Below are 14,554 nucleotides of genomic sequence, written 5' to 3'. Positions count from 1 at the left end.
GAGGCAAAACAAGTGTCCGAAATTCAAGGTCATCCACTGGGGTGTTCTGAGCAGAGTGCGAGGTTCCTAGCAGTTCAGTAAACAGTCAGCGAATGGAAGAAAGGGATCAGAAATGAGAGGAAGACAGACAACAGTGCGACGTGGATAAGAGGAGCTAACGTAGGTTGCATAGAAAGGTCAACCTCCCCACTGATGCTATAAGACACCTTCTGGAAACTAGAGGTGGTGACAGAGAACAGCTAGCTAGACAAATGCCATTGTGAGTGCCTAAATGCCCCCTTCCCAGCTTCAGCAAAGAATAATGAGTGAAGGAAACTAGCCAGTCTCAACAACCTGTAGCCCTCTTAAATTGAATCGCTTCCTTCTGCTTCCTCTTCTCTTTTCTCAGCTGCCATTTTTTTCCTGGGTCTCTAAGTAAACTTCAGTAATTTCATATGCCATGTTTCAGACTTAGTCTCCCACGCTTTGCACTACACAGTCTGTACTTCTCCAGGGTCAGAATTCTCCAGGGCCTACCTTTCTGTATCCCTGGCCTTGTACAGGTCAAAGGTGGGGGAGCAAGGAAAGGGCAAAGAAGGGCATACCTTGTGCTTCTGCAGATTGAAGCTGAGCTTTGTCGCAAGAACAAAGCAGGGGATGCTATGTCAAAGAAATGATGCTGTGTCTCCTGGTCCTGTATCTTTCAGATTCCTCACCCAGGTTTTCCAGAGAGAGACGATAGAAGATCGATGGTATCCCAAGATGTTCCCTTTGCACAGAGCTACTCAAGTTGCTGCAAGCTCAACTGATGAGTGGCTGGGACGGAGGTACAAAGGCACACACCTTATGTTTCAATTCAGGACACCCATAAAAGCCATGCCAGCTCCACAGTGTTCGCCAGCACCGGCTGACCCTGAGTCACAGTGGCAATCACAGGAGCTTTCCCCATACCAACCCTAACTGAAGAATCCTACAATTCTCTGTCTCAAAGATTCGTTTCCATGGAACCCAATCTACAACAACAGACACCAGCTAAGCAGACACATGTCATATGACATACATTTAGCACAAAACATAGCACAAGCTCCTAAAGTTTGCATATGTGTCTACAAATGTCCCATATATCAAAGGTCTGGTCACCAGCCAATGATGCAACTAGGTGGTGGAAGCTGGGACCTGGTGCCTGGTAGGAGGAAATCAGGTCATTGATGGTTTACTTTTAAGGAGGATATTAGAAATCCAGTCTATTCTCATCTCTCTCCGATTCCTGAATGCCATGAAGTTGTCAGTTTCCTCTGCTATGTTCTCCCCACCATGATGATTTGCCCAGACACAGGCCCAAATGCCCAAATGCCCATGGACTGAACTGACAACTAAAATACCTCCTTTCTCAGGGCTGGAGGGATGGCTCAGCAGTTAAGAACACTTGCTGCCCTTGCCGAAGACCCAGCACCCACATCAAGCTGCTCAAAACCACCTGTAACTCCAGCTCTGGGAGATTTGATGACTTCTTCTGGCCTCTGTGGGCACTTCACTCACATACATACACATACACATAATTAAAAATAATTAAAAAAAAATAAAGCAGAAGAAACCCTCATTTTAAGTTGATTGTTTCAGGTATTTTAACCCACTGACAGAAAGCTAACACACCAGTGGTACATCCATTGTTCACCAGCTACTGGCCAATTAGACATGAGAGCGAGAAACAGAATTAACCTATAAGAATGGTTCCCCATAGCAATCTTGGCATTAAAAGAAAAAAAGTCCCAGAAACTCCCAGAGTTCTTCCATTTCCCCCATGGACAAGAATAGACAACGAAACCAGGGCAAAGTTGCTACCTAGAAATATTTTATGATTTCTCATGTTGCTATGTAATTGGGATGTTCTCTCATTAAATATAGAATAGCATAATCTTACTGAATCCAAACAATTTCAAGAATATTATTCCCTCAAAAACTCAGCATGCAAACTTTATGTAAAGCAGTGGCTAGCTGGGATTTAATGGCTATCTTGGGGCTTGGTAAAACGGTGTGGTGTTATTTGGATGATTTTGTCCAGGAATAATTGTTTCATTCATATTGAACACCAGGAAGGCTGGAAGATTTTAATAATTTATATTGAATTAAGTTAAATAATCTAGCCAGCACACCTAATGAATCATCAACTGCATCCTGATTGGTGGAGATGAGGCATTATCCCCTAGAGAGTAGCTGCTTTCTCAACGTAACCAACCAGGCATACTACAGAGAAATTTGCAAGTTAGCCAATATAGTTGCACAAAGATGAACCAAATATATGAGACAGTTATGGAATTCCCCAGAGCATGAGTTGACCAATGCAGGCTTGGTGGTGAATACTAAGCAATTATTACAGAAACAATTTAAAGTTAACCCTCAAATTTATTAAATCAATGCAAGTTATGTTGCCTGAGAAATTAACTATGTTCCTCATTGTAGGGTTGCTAATTACTGCTAGCATAAGCATGCCTCTTGGGCAAGTGCAAGAATGTTAGACTGGCTTTTGTAAAAATGCTGACCATCTATAGAGAGAGGAGACATGGTCATGAAGGAGAGCAGAGAGGCATCTCTGAAACATGGACGGAACTTCACCATCTACTTACCTCAGCCATTTTATTACTGTACTCAGTAACATCACGAAACACTGGGGCGATTAGTGTGTGCTCTAGAAACAGGCCACTTCATAGTTTACATGAGCTCTGTGCCCTGTGAAAATGGAGACTTGACTGTTGATGTTGCTTTGTAAAGAGGGATTGCAAGTGATTCGATTTCTTCTTGAGGGTTGTTTTTGCCTAGGAAAATAATCACAGCCGGGTCTGTGGCTAGATAGTTCAGCTGTACCTTCCTTAGCAACAAAATGCTCCACGTATTGGAAAGCATTTGCCTTCTTACATCATTCTTCACCTTACCCCCATGAAATTGAAACTATTAATAAAATATAACATTTACTAATCACTATGTCTGCTGAATGTATATATACATTCTTAGACATTATCACTGTCCACATTTTAGGATACCTAAAAAAGAAACCCAGGCCAGGGTGCCGCACCTGCGCAGAGGGAAAGCGGAACTCCGGTCATGGTAGCAACTGAAGAACTGCTGGAGACAATCTTTCTGGACTCGGCGCTGACAGAGGGAGTGCTTGCACGGGGTTGGCCTGGTGCAGTTTGCATCGTGGGATGCTGCTACAAGTGGAAGCTTTAAGCCAGAAGAAAAGATGTTTGGTTTTCACCAGCCAAAGATGTACCGAAGTACAGAGGGCTGCTGTAGATGCAGAGTCAAGCCCTCCAGCTCGTGGTTCACGGACAGTAAACGTTACAAAAAGGATTTCCAGAGCTGTTTTGGGTTACATGAGACTCGCGCGGGAGACATCTGCAATGCCTGTGTGCTGCTTGTGAAAGGATAGAAGGAGCTGCCGGCAGGATCCAAACAACAAACAAACAAAACTGGAATCATGTGGTAGATGCAAGAGCAGGCCCCAGTCTAAAGACAACATCGAAATCAAAGAAAGTGAAAACTCTATATGGAAACAGGATAAAAGGCAACCAGATCAGTAAACTGCAGAAGGAATTTAAACTCCACAATTCTGATGCTCACGGCACCTCAAAGGCCTCTCCAGCCCAGTCTCCATGCTACAGTAACCAGTAGAACTCCGATTTTTTTTCCTTCTTAGATCTTACCTACTGGAAAAGACAGAAAAATATGTTGTGAGATCATCTACAAGGACCGTTTGGGGGATGTCCTCATCGACACTCATCTCTTCAAGCCTTGCTGCAGCAGTAAGAAAGCAGCTGCCTCTGGATACCTGCTATTCTTCCAAAAGACATTTCTAGAATACTTTTTGATGGATTACCCTCCTTACCCTTCATCCAATAAACTCTGAAGCCAGCTTACTGCAAGAAAAGGAAGTATACATAATATTTACGATGCTGAGCATTTTGTAGGAAAGCTGAATGCTGCTGTAAAGTGCTCTTTAAGCCTTTTTTCTTTTTTAAAATCCCCTTTAATGAATGAAATTAGGGGAATTTCAGCAGACAGAGATGGGATTTGTTGTGTATTGAACCATATGTAGTTTAGTCTTTCTGTGGAGAGGCAGTGGTTGGGGCATTTTTAAATGGCTGGTTACACTTGTTTTCCCTCGTGATAATTTTTTATAACTCAGTAGCATGGCCTGCCCCTAGAAGGTAGTTAAAATTTTTTTAAATGCTAAGGCGTTGCCAAAGTTCTGATGGTTCAGACCTGCACTACTAATTTTTAAGCAGGACAGACTGAGCTTTCTGCCACCAGCTTGAAGGAGGAAGCAATTTCTGAACACACAAGTAGCACCGTGTCGCCTCCCTTTATCTTCGTATTGATAAAAGACTTTATGTGGATCTTGTGAAACAGAACTGGATCTCCTTCTGGGGAAGGCCTTGCCTCTAGGATGGGCAAGGTCGACTAGGGATAGTCCCAAAGCATGACCACAAAGTAGAGAGCACGTAGTTAGAAACCACTTCATCAGAATGTGTGAGTCCTGGGGATGCATGGGGCACAGTTGATGCTGCTTGGGACACGTTTCTTAGAGGGCTTACAGTATGTAAATAATTGACATTGGTGTTAACACGACTGTCTGGGATTCACTGAAATCCACATGATTCACTTCTAGCTCTGGGTTACCTCATTGAGCTTTGTGGAGGTTTTATCTACAGAGAAGTTCTTTGCCTTGTCATAGACCTTATTAGGGCTTGGGGGTTTTGTTGGTTCGTTGTTTTCCTCCCACTATTTCAAGTTGACTAGAAGAGAACGCTTGTGTGTTGAGGCTAAGTCGGTGGGTCAGGTTGGCTTCTTGACATCAAGATAGCTGAATGGAGCTCCGTACCTCTATCTAAATCTCAATGATTCGGTTGGCTTCTCAGTGGAACCCAACTGAAGTTGACTAATTGCCTCTTCTCAGAGTTCAGGAAAAACAGCGGTGCCACTTGAGACCTCGTGGAGGTGTACGTGGCTGCCTCAGTATTCTGTTGCTCATGATTATTTTAGAAACTGGATTTTTAAAGCCTTTTAGAGTTTCACAACAAGGAGAAGCCACCTCTTGTGGTAGCCTATAGTTTTACATTGTATATTTCTTCCTCTTGGGGAAAAACCTACCTAGTACAAGCTACCACTCGCACAGACTGCCCAGTGAGTGGGCCATTTCTCCACAACCCTGGTGTAGAACAAAGCCCAGACATTACCATTCTCCTGTGTATCTTTGACATGTTTGACATGGATTTTTTTTTTCATTTTGGCTGTAATATTGGTGGTAGAATATACTTTGATGGATCACTTCTACTTCTGCAGTTATTTATTTATTATTTATTACTAGACTTCAACCACAGCCTTCTCCCCCTCCACTCTCTGCCTATAGGATGTACTGTTTGTAGTTATGCACTTTGTATCACTATATTACAAATCTACAGATCTGTTTTGTACTTTTTATACTGTTGGATACTTATAATTAAAACTTTACTCTAGGGTATTGAATAAGATTTAGTCTTATTAGAAAATAACAAAAAAGAAAGAAAAGAAAACCTGTTGCTTAGTTTTTGTTTTCTTTGGTAGAAAGCTCCACCCACTTCTTTGCCATTTATCCACAGAATGACTCCAATTATCCTTCCAAATGCCTAGCCCAAAACACCTAGCTATTTCATCTTTAAGTATATCTGCAGCTGTTTGGTTTTTTTTTTTTTCCAAACTGCTTCCTAATTTCAAAGAGAAGCTACATTTATAAGAAGTTAGCTGTGAGAGATGTATTGCCACAGGGGAACAAAAACGGAGGATGTTTCTGAAAAATTGCACTCAAGAAATCAGAAAAGCATTTGACATTATTTACTCAGAAATACATCCTGATAATGACAGCCGTACCACAAACTCAAAGACTGCACAGTACATACAGATCTGGGAACTCTGGTAATTACCAGAGTCATGAGGACAGAGAGGGAAAAAAAAAATCCATCTAGCAAGAATGCAGAGAATCCAGTCATGATCTGTATAGCTATTTCTCCTTAGTTTTTCATTCACGTTTTCTGACATATTTCTGAGACAATCTTGCAATTATATCACAGCAATGCCTCACTGAAGCTGCTTGGGGCAAGTTTTCTCTAGCCTCTTTATTCAAATGTTGACATGAAACACATCATGACCCAGCATCACATCCTGTGTTTATCAGTGTGTTTTGTGAGCTTTCCATCCCTTCATATTAACTTGTCGAAGACACACACTACATCTTTTGTTTGTTTGTTTTTAGCCCTGTCCCAAATACTAACATACATAGTAAACACTAAAATATCTAGTTAAGTAGAAGTTAATGACCCTTCAGGAACCTGGACTAACAATAACTAACATACCAAGAGAAACTGTGGACCACCAACAACCAAAAGTTTATTTGGTTTTTTTTTTTTTGTTGGGGACTTGGGGGGCCTGAGACTGTTGATAAGCTCTCTCAGGACAATCGTAGCAAGAATTGCAGGGTTGATATTATGTATTTAAATTGATCATAACCATTATCAGAGGCATGTGGAAAACAGTAGATTTCACCTAATCACAGTGGTAAAGAGAATAAAGGGATCAGGATACTGCAGTTGTGACCTTACATTCTCAACATGCATAAACCTGGATAGCCCTCCTCATACAAACACTCTCAAAAGCGCTTGTGCTTAGCCAAAACATTGTCACTCCGTCCTCTAGAAAAAATAACCTAAAGTCTATTCTTGTCACTGAATTCTGTTCTCATATGCCACATTCCTAGATGACAGGACCACCTACACCATCAGTCCATATGAGGATTTAACGTGGGTTAAATGACAGGTTGTGTGCCTCTAAGACATGCAATGTAAAAAGATGATGGAGGATAATAATAGCAATGAAATTCACACTTTGGGGAAAACATATCATTGGAAACCAAATAGGTTGTCACTAGTTTATAGTAAGATTGAATCCTGCAAGTACTCTTTGCCTAGGCAATAGAGTCAGTACCTAGGTTACCTAATCTTAATACCCCAGATGGGATAAGGGACACTCTCTTAACTCTTGTCTCCCATAAACACACCAATCATAGGCATGAAAGCCGTTATTTCTGCATCTACAGGGTGCTACTGCCTCTTCCCTCTCTTCCTTCTCCTCACCTTCCTCTTGCTGTTCCTCCTCTCCCTACTCCCTTTCCTTCTCTTTGTGGTCCTTGTATCAAATTCACAGCCACGGGCATACTAGGAATGTAGAGCACTGGCCACAGGGAAAGGTGAAAGAAGTTGAGAATACACCACCCCCCACACACACTCCCTCTTAGGCCATTTATGCACATATCTTTGTTAGTCTGATTGACACGTCTTAGGAGTTTGGGGAATGTTATCTTCAAGAATGTGGTCAAATCAGGAGCAAAGGATGAGGCAGTCAGAAAAGATGATTGTGGGGAAGTCTACTTATAAACCTACATGGCAACAATATTCAAGGACCCTCCAATTGTGAAAATAAAGATGTGCTTAGATTCTCCTCAAGAATAAAGCAAGTTTTCAGTGCGTCACTGTGTTCTCTGAAGTCTCTAGAGGGACTGCAGGAAGCCAGACAAAGTTGTTTTAAAAAGTCATTAATGTCTGCTGCTTTGGATGGGTAAGCAATGGCTCCGGTGATCATCGGAGTTGGTGTGTATTCTAAATGCTAATACTGCTTGGGAAGCTGACTTTATGTAGGCTTTAGAAAAGAGAAAACCAATTCGACTGTTGGGAAAAGGACGGTAAAAAAAAAGACAAGTTTTGTATATTTGTAATTAATGGAGTTTACAAATAGCTCAATCTGCTTCCCACCTGAGCCTGGGGCTTGGGGAGCTAAGTGATAAATGGGCAAAAGAACAATTTTAGCCAAAGGTATCTGATCTGCCGTGTAATGTGGAGCCCTGTTCTTACACTTTAAAGGCTCTGCAACACACTTAACATGTGCATAGCTTAAGTTCTGGTTTTCTTAGTGGAGAAAGGAAGGACGGCCTCAAAGGTAGGCATACCAATTACTTTTTATCACGGGAGCTCTAAGCATCCATTCCCTGGTGATGAAGTGCCTCTGCCATGATTAAGACCTCAGAATTATTAAACCACTCTGAGTCATGAAGATGATTTAGAGGCAAGCCTATGGAGAGTTGTCTAATTGGGTGCTTACAGAGGAAGGTGGTCCAGAGACACACAAAACCGGCATGGCTCCCTTAGACTTTCTTGATGTGTTTCTCGGATGCTCAACTTGTACTTTAACTTGATTCTCTCTCTTCATGAAAGACGCGTGCATGAAAGTTAAAGGCATGTTTCTATAAGACATTCGTTAGAACCGTTATTTCAAATTGTTCATCCCAAACTTGTCCCCCAAATAGGTTTACATTTTTGTTGATTTTTGTCTCTTTCTGTACACTTCCCTCTGTCTCTCATTTTCTCTGCTTAGTTGTGGCACTTTCAAACTCTAAAACCAGCTGTAAAGCTATCCCATAACTTTGGTTGAAATAATTTTAATAGTAACATTGTTATAACTCTGAATTTTTGGAGGGCCAGTAAGACACTTCAGTGGGTAAAGGGCTCCTGCTGCCAAGTCCAGACTTGAGTTTGATCCCTGGGCTTCACATGGTGGAAAGAAAGAGCCAACTCCTATGGGTTGTTGTCTTAGTCAGGTTTTCTATTCCTGCACAAAAATCATGGTCAAGAAGCAAGTTGGAGAGGAAAGGGTTTATTCAGCTTACACTTCCACATTGCTGTTTATCACCAAAGGAAGTCAGGACTGGAACTCAAGCAGGTCAGGAAGCAGGAGATGATGGAGAGGCCATGGAGAGATGTTACTTACTGGTTTGCTTCCCCTGGCTTGCTCAGCTTCCTCTCTTATAGAACCCAAGACTACCAGCCCAGGGATGGCACCACCCACAATGGGCCCTCCCCACTTGATCACCAACCTAGAAAATGGATCTCATAGAGGCACTTCCTCAACTGAAGGTCCATTCTCTGTAAAAACTCCAGCCTGTGTCAAGTTGACACACAAAACCAGCCAGTACAATTGACCCCTTGTCAACTTGACACACAAACACATCACTATTAAGCCTCAATCCTTCCTTTCTTATTCATCCCCAAGATCTAAATAACTTTAAAGGTCCCACAGTCTTTACATATTAAAATTTAAATCCCTTTAAAATATCCAATATCTTTTAAAATTCAAAGTCTTTTAAAAGTTCAAAGTCTCTTGACTATAGGCTCCACTAAAATACCTTCTTACTTCAAGAGGGAAAAATATCAGGGCACAGTCACACACACACACAAAAACAAAATCAACTCTGTCCAATGTCTGGGATCCACTCGTGATCTTCTAGGCTCCTCCAAGGGCTTGGGTCACTTCTCCAGCTCTGCCCTTTGTAGCACACACCTTGTCTTCTAGGGTCCAGATGCCTGTACTCCACTGCTGCTGCTGTTTTGGGTGGTTATTTCATGGTACTGATAGCTCCAAAACACTGCTGTCTTCTGCTGCAACTTGGGTTCATCAATAGCCTCTAATAGGCGCTCTTCATGGTTCCAAGCCTCAACTCCTTTGCATGATCCCATCAGTCCTAAGTCATCAAGTGCAACTGAGGCTGCACCTTCACCAATTGCCTTCTACAGACTCTCACAGTGCTGAGCCTCAGCTGCTCTTCAGGACCCCTTCATGCCTTCAAAACCAGAACCTGGGTGACTCTTACACATTACCAAGTCCAGACATAGCACAAGGTACAACCTTGACTATTTCTGGAACACAGCCTCTTTGTGCTCTCAGAAAACACTTCCCAGAAGATTTCACCTCGATGATGCTGGTCTCTTCTTAATCACCATTAATTTCTTAGCTCCAGCTAACCACCGTCAATAGTCCCAGTAATGCAAAGTGTTTGCTTTACTAGTTCTGGTATATTGTTAACCACAGCTGATTCTTCAGTCCCAGCTAACCAAAATCAAAGAATCTTCACAATCAAAATAGCAATGGCCCTGATGAGAGTCTTTAGTCTTCACTCTGAATTTTCACAAGCCAGGCATTCATATTCTGCACTGTTCTCAACAATATCTTCCAAGCTCCTACACAACATCCCACAGAGCTCCTAACACTGAATGGATCTTCTAGCCCAAAGTTCCAAAGTCCTTCTACAGTCCTCCCCAAAACATGGTCAGATTGCCACAGGAATACCCCATTATGCTGGTACCAATTTGTCTTTGTCAGGGTTTCTATTCCTGCACAAATATCATGACAAGAAGCAAGTTGGAGAGGAAAGGGTTTATTCAGCTTACACTTCCACATTGCTGTTTATCACCAAAGGAAGTCAGGACTGGAACTCAAGCAGGTCAGGAAGCAGGAGCTGATGCAGAGGCCATGGAGGGATGTTACTTACTGGCTTGCTCAGCTTGCATTCTTATAGAACTCAAGACTACCAGCCCAGGAATGGCACCACCCACAATGGGCCCTCCCCTCTTGATCACCAACCTAGAAAATGCCCAACAGCTGGATCTCATGGAGGCACTTCCCCAACTGAAGCTCCTTTCTCTGTGATAACTCCAGCCTGTGTTAAGCTGACACAGAAAATTAGCCAGTACAGTTGTCTTCTAACCTCACATGTGTGCCATGGCATATGCATACACCAAGGCATATACATACACCATATCATATGCACAGATACCCACAACACCAAAATAAATAACTGTTTTTATTAAGGATATTTCAACTTTAAAAAATCTTTTTGTGTGAGTCATGGTTTCTTTTTTTCTTTTCTTTTCTTTTTTTTTTTTGAATAACATTCTAATATCAAGGGGATTAATATCTTCAATGTGTGCATATATCTCTGTGTAATTGCTTAGTGTTTCATGTACTTACCACTTGGTGAACTCTAACCTCTCCCTAAGAGTCTAAACTTCTTCTAACATGTTGTAAATGGCAGGTGATCTATCAATTTAATTTTCTTTGGTACATCTTTCCCTAGCCAGCCTGACCTGTTCCAGCTTAAGTTCCCAGCCTTTGTTCCTGGTACTTATTTCTCCCTAGAATGCTGCCCCAGAGCTGTCGAAGAGACTGTCTTTGCCCCACGTCTGCATCTCAATGTCTTGTTCTTTCTGTCACCTCTCTGTTGTAGTGTTTTGACATCTTCAGTGACTCCTTAGAGACATTGATGCAGACAAAGAAAACCAAGCCCCTGGATGCCCCAGAACCTGTTATCTCACCATTAGCCTAGATCAGCACTTTGCTAGGTTATAGAATTTTAGGCTTGAAATAATTTCCCTCAGAACTTTGGAAAAGCTTTCTCCATTTTCTACTCACTTGTAGTGTGTCTATTGAGAAGGCTGATATCAATTTGATTCTTGGTTTGCTTCAAAATGTAGTTTATTTTCCTTCTGTTCCTTTTAAAGTTGAGAATCTTCATTTAATTAATAATCCATCATATTTTATTTGTTATGTGGTCAAATTTTATAACTCATCACTTTAAAATATTTTATTAGAATATGAAATCCAAGAAAGGTCAGGTTTTCATTCAGAATTTCGTTTTCTTTCTAAAGAATCTTTTTTTTTCAAAGATTTATTTATTTATTTATTTATTTATTTATTTATTTATTTATTATATGTAAAGTACACTGTAGCTGTCTTCAGACGCACCAGAAGAGGGCATCGGATCTCATTACGGGTGGTTGTGAGCCACCATGTGGTTGCTGGGATTTGAACTTCCGACCTTCGGAAGAGCAGTCGGGTGCTCTTACCCACTGAGCCATCTCACCAGCCCCTAAAGAATCTTATATAAACTTAATATTTAAATACATTTCATGGTCGTTTTCCTTTTTTCTTAAAAAATAGATTTTTTTTCCATATAATATATTCTGATTATGGTCTCCCCTTCCCCCCAACTCCTCCCAGATCCTCCCAAACTCTCTATCCATGCAAATCCACATTCTTTCTTTTTTCTCTCTCATTAGATTACAAACAGGAATCTATAAATAAAATAAGATAAGTCAAAATTTAAAAACCAGGATAGGATGATGGGAACAAACTACTAGAAGAAAAAGAGGTAGATAATGCTTTAAATTAGATTTTGTCTTGGAATATGTTAATTTCTCAATCTATTGTTATTGAAATTTTTGATGGGAATAGTAGTCTGGACTGGCAACTTTGGTATCTTAGAGTTTGTAGAACATCTGTCTAGGCCGTTCTGGCTTTTAGAGTCTCTATTGAGAAATCAGGTACACTTTTAATAGGTCTTCCTTTATCTATTAGTTGGTCTTTTCCCTTGCAATTCTTAGCATTCTTTCTTTGTTCTGTATATTTAGTGTTTTGATTATTATGTGCAAAGAGGAATTTTTTTCTGGTCCAGGCTATTTGGTGTTCTGTGCATTTTATGTATGTTGATAGCCATATCCTTCTTTAGTTTAGAAATTTTTGTCTATAATTTTATCGAAAATATTTTGGTACCTTTGACCTTGGTTTCTTCTCCTCCCTCTATTCCTATTTTATTCATAGATTTGGTCTTTTCATGGTATTCCATATTTCCTGGATAGTTTGTGCCTGGGGATTTCTATTGTTATTGTTGGTTGGTTGGTTGGTTGTTTTTGTTTGTTTGTTTGTATTGGTTTAGTTTTTTTTTTTTTTTTTTGATTGGACATTTTTTAAAAACTCGGGTATCTGTTTCTTATATCTTGTCTTCAGTGCCTGAGATTCTTTCTTCTATCTCTTGTACTCTGTTTGTGAGGCTTGCCTCTGTGGTTTGTTCAAATTCCTAAACTTTTCATTTCCAGTTTTCCCTCAGTTTATATTTTTTTTTTAGTGATTTGATTTTTTTTCTTTCCTATTTTGAACTCTTTTCTTCATTTCATTCCACTGTTTGTGTTTTCATTAATAGATTTGTTCATGTTATCCTTAAGGTCTTGAACATATTCATAATAGCTATTTGAAGTTATTGCTATATTTTATTAGAGTTTACTTGAGTAGAGTTGTTGAGTTCTGGTGAAAGCATATTGTCTTAGTTGTGTTTTCATGTTTGTGTGTGTGTGTGTGTGTGTGTGTGTGTGTGTGTGTGTGTGTGTGTGCACATACTACGCTCACTCGTTAGTGTCTAGTTTAGTTATTTGGATTTGGTATGATTATAATTCTAGGTATTAATATTTGGTCTTAACTTTGTGTAGTGGATGTTTTGTTCCTTGGTTTCTGTTACCCTCTCTGGATCTTAAGAATATATGGTGCTTGTGGTTTGAATGGTTTGACAGGTGTAACCACTTAGAGTCCCAGGTGGAATGTATTTCTAATTTTTCTATGTACTGGGGATGACACAAAAAGATAGAAATGGTCTATAATAAAGAGGTCCCCAGGTAGAAGGAAAGCTAGGTTTATGTCAGGCTGGGTAGAGTCAGAGAGGGAGAATAGGGTCTGATACTGGGGAGTTGGGATTGGAGAACAGGAAGGAGAATGAGGATCACCTACCTGATTCCCAAGTCAGAGGAGGGAAGGCTGGATCCACCAAGAGGATCTAAAGAGAACTGATTCCCAGGCTGGCATGGCCAGCAGGTGTTGGTCTTAAGTGCCTCTGGGTGTTGGCAGCTCCAAAGTGGTTTTCTCTCTTGATAACATGTATTTGCTCTCTACCCTCAGGATTGGTTTTGTTTGTTTGTTTGGTTGGTTGGTTGGTTGATTTTGTATTTTGTGGGTTGTTTTGTTTTGGGGGAAATTGGTTCATTTTTTGCTTTTATTTGTCTTATTAAAATGTAATTACATTATTTCTCCTTCCCCAGTACTTCTTTCCACTTTCCATGAATACCCCACCCAGCTCTCTCTCAGATTCATAGCCTCTTTCTCTCTTTCTGTATATATGTATGTATTATATGTATTGGAGAGATATATTGGAGATACATACATATATCTCTGTAGTGGTGAATTAGTTAATTTGCTTTGGCTCCTGATGGGTTGCGCCTGTGCTGCACCTGCCCAAGAGCTCTCTGGATTTGCAAATGAAAGACACACACACACACATGCACACGTGCGCACACACACACAGACAGACACACATTTTGTTATGCCTTGACTCGCTCAATGACTGAGCATTTCTACCTCCTTGCAGCCAACACATTCTCCCCTCCAGCATTCCTGATTTAACACCTCTTAAATCTATATTTTATCTTGTCCTGGCTCCCTCTGGGAAGCTCCGTTATCTTTGCTGTCTAAGACGCTTCTGGGCAGCTTTTCTGTGGGCTGCTTTCTTTCTTGTACCTACATTTTGGCCCTTATTCCCTCCTGATCCTTCCCGGCATAGTCCATCCTACGCCGTTTTTCTGGCAGATATCCTTTCTTTCTTTCCTGTGTTTCTTCTCCTGGGAACTTAGAAATCCTCTCTCTCTCCCACTCTCCCTCTCCCTCTCCCTCTCCCTCTCCCTCTCCCTCTCCCTCTCCCTCTCCCTCTCCCTCTCCCTGTCCCTCTCCCTCTCCCTCTCCCTCTCCCTCTCCCTCTCTCTAGCCAGCTATTGGCTGCTGGCTCTTTATTCATCAATCAAAAACCAACAGAGGACAGGGACTTTCAGTGTTTGGACAC

At 41.0% G+C, this 14,554-nt stretch overlaps 1 pseudogene; it reads left to right on the top strand.

Moving 5' to 3' along the window:
• Gm2726 (predicted gene 2726) lies at nucleotides 3,036-3,993 on the top strand (annotated as a pseudogene).

The sequence above is a fragment of the Mus musculus genome, chromosome 13, assembly GCF_000001635.26.
Source record: "Mus musculus strain C57BL/6J chromosome 13, GRCm38.p6 C57BL/6J".
Taxonomy (NCBI): Eukaryota; Metazoa; Chordata; class Mammalia; order Rodentia; family Muridae; genus Mus; species Mus musculus.
Note: the sequence above shows the minus strand (reverse complement) of the source record. Positions and strands in the feature narration are given on the sequence as shown.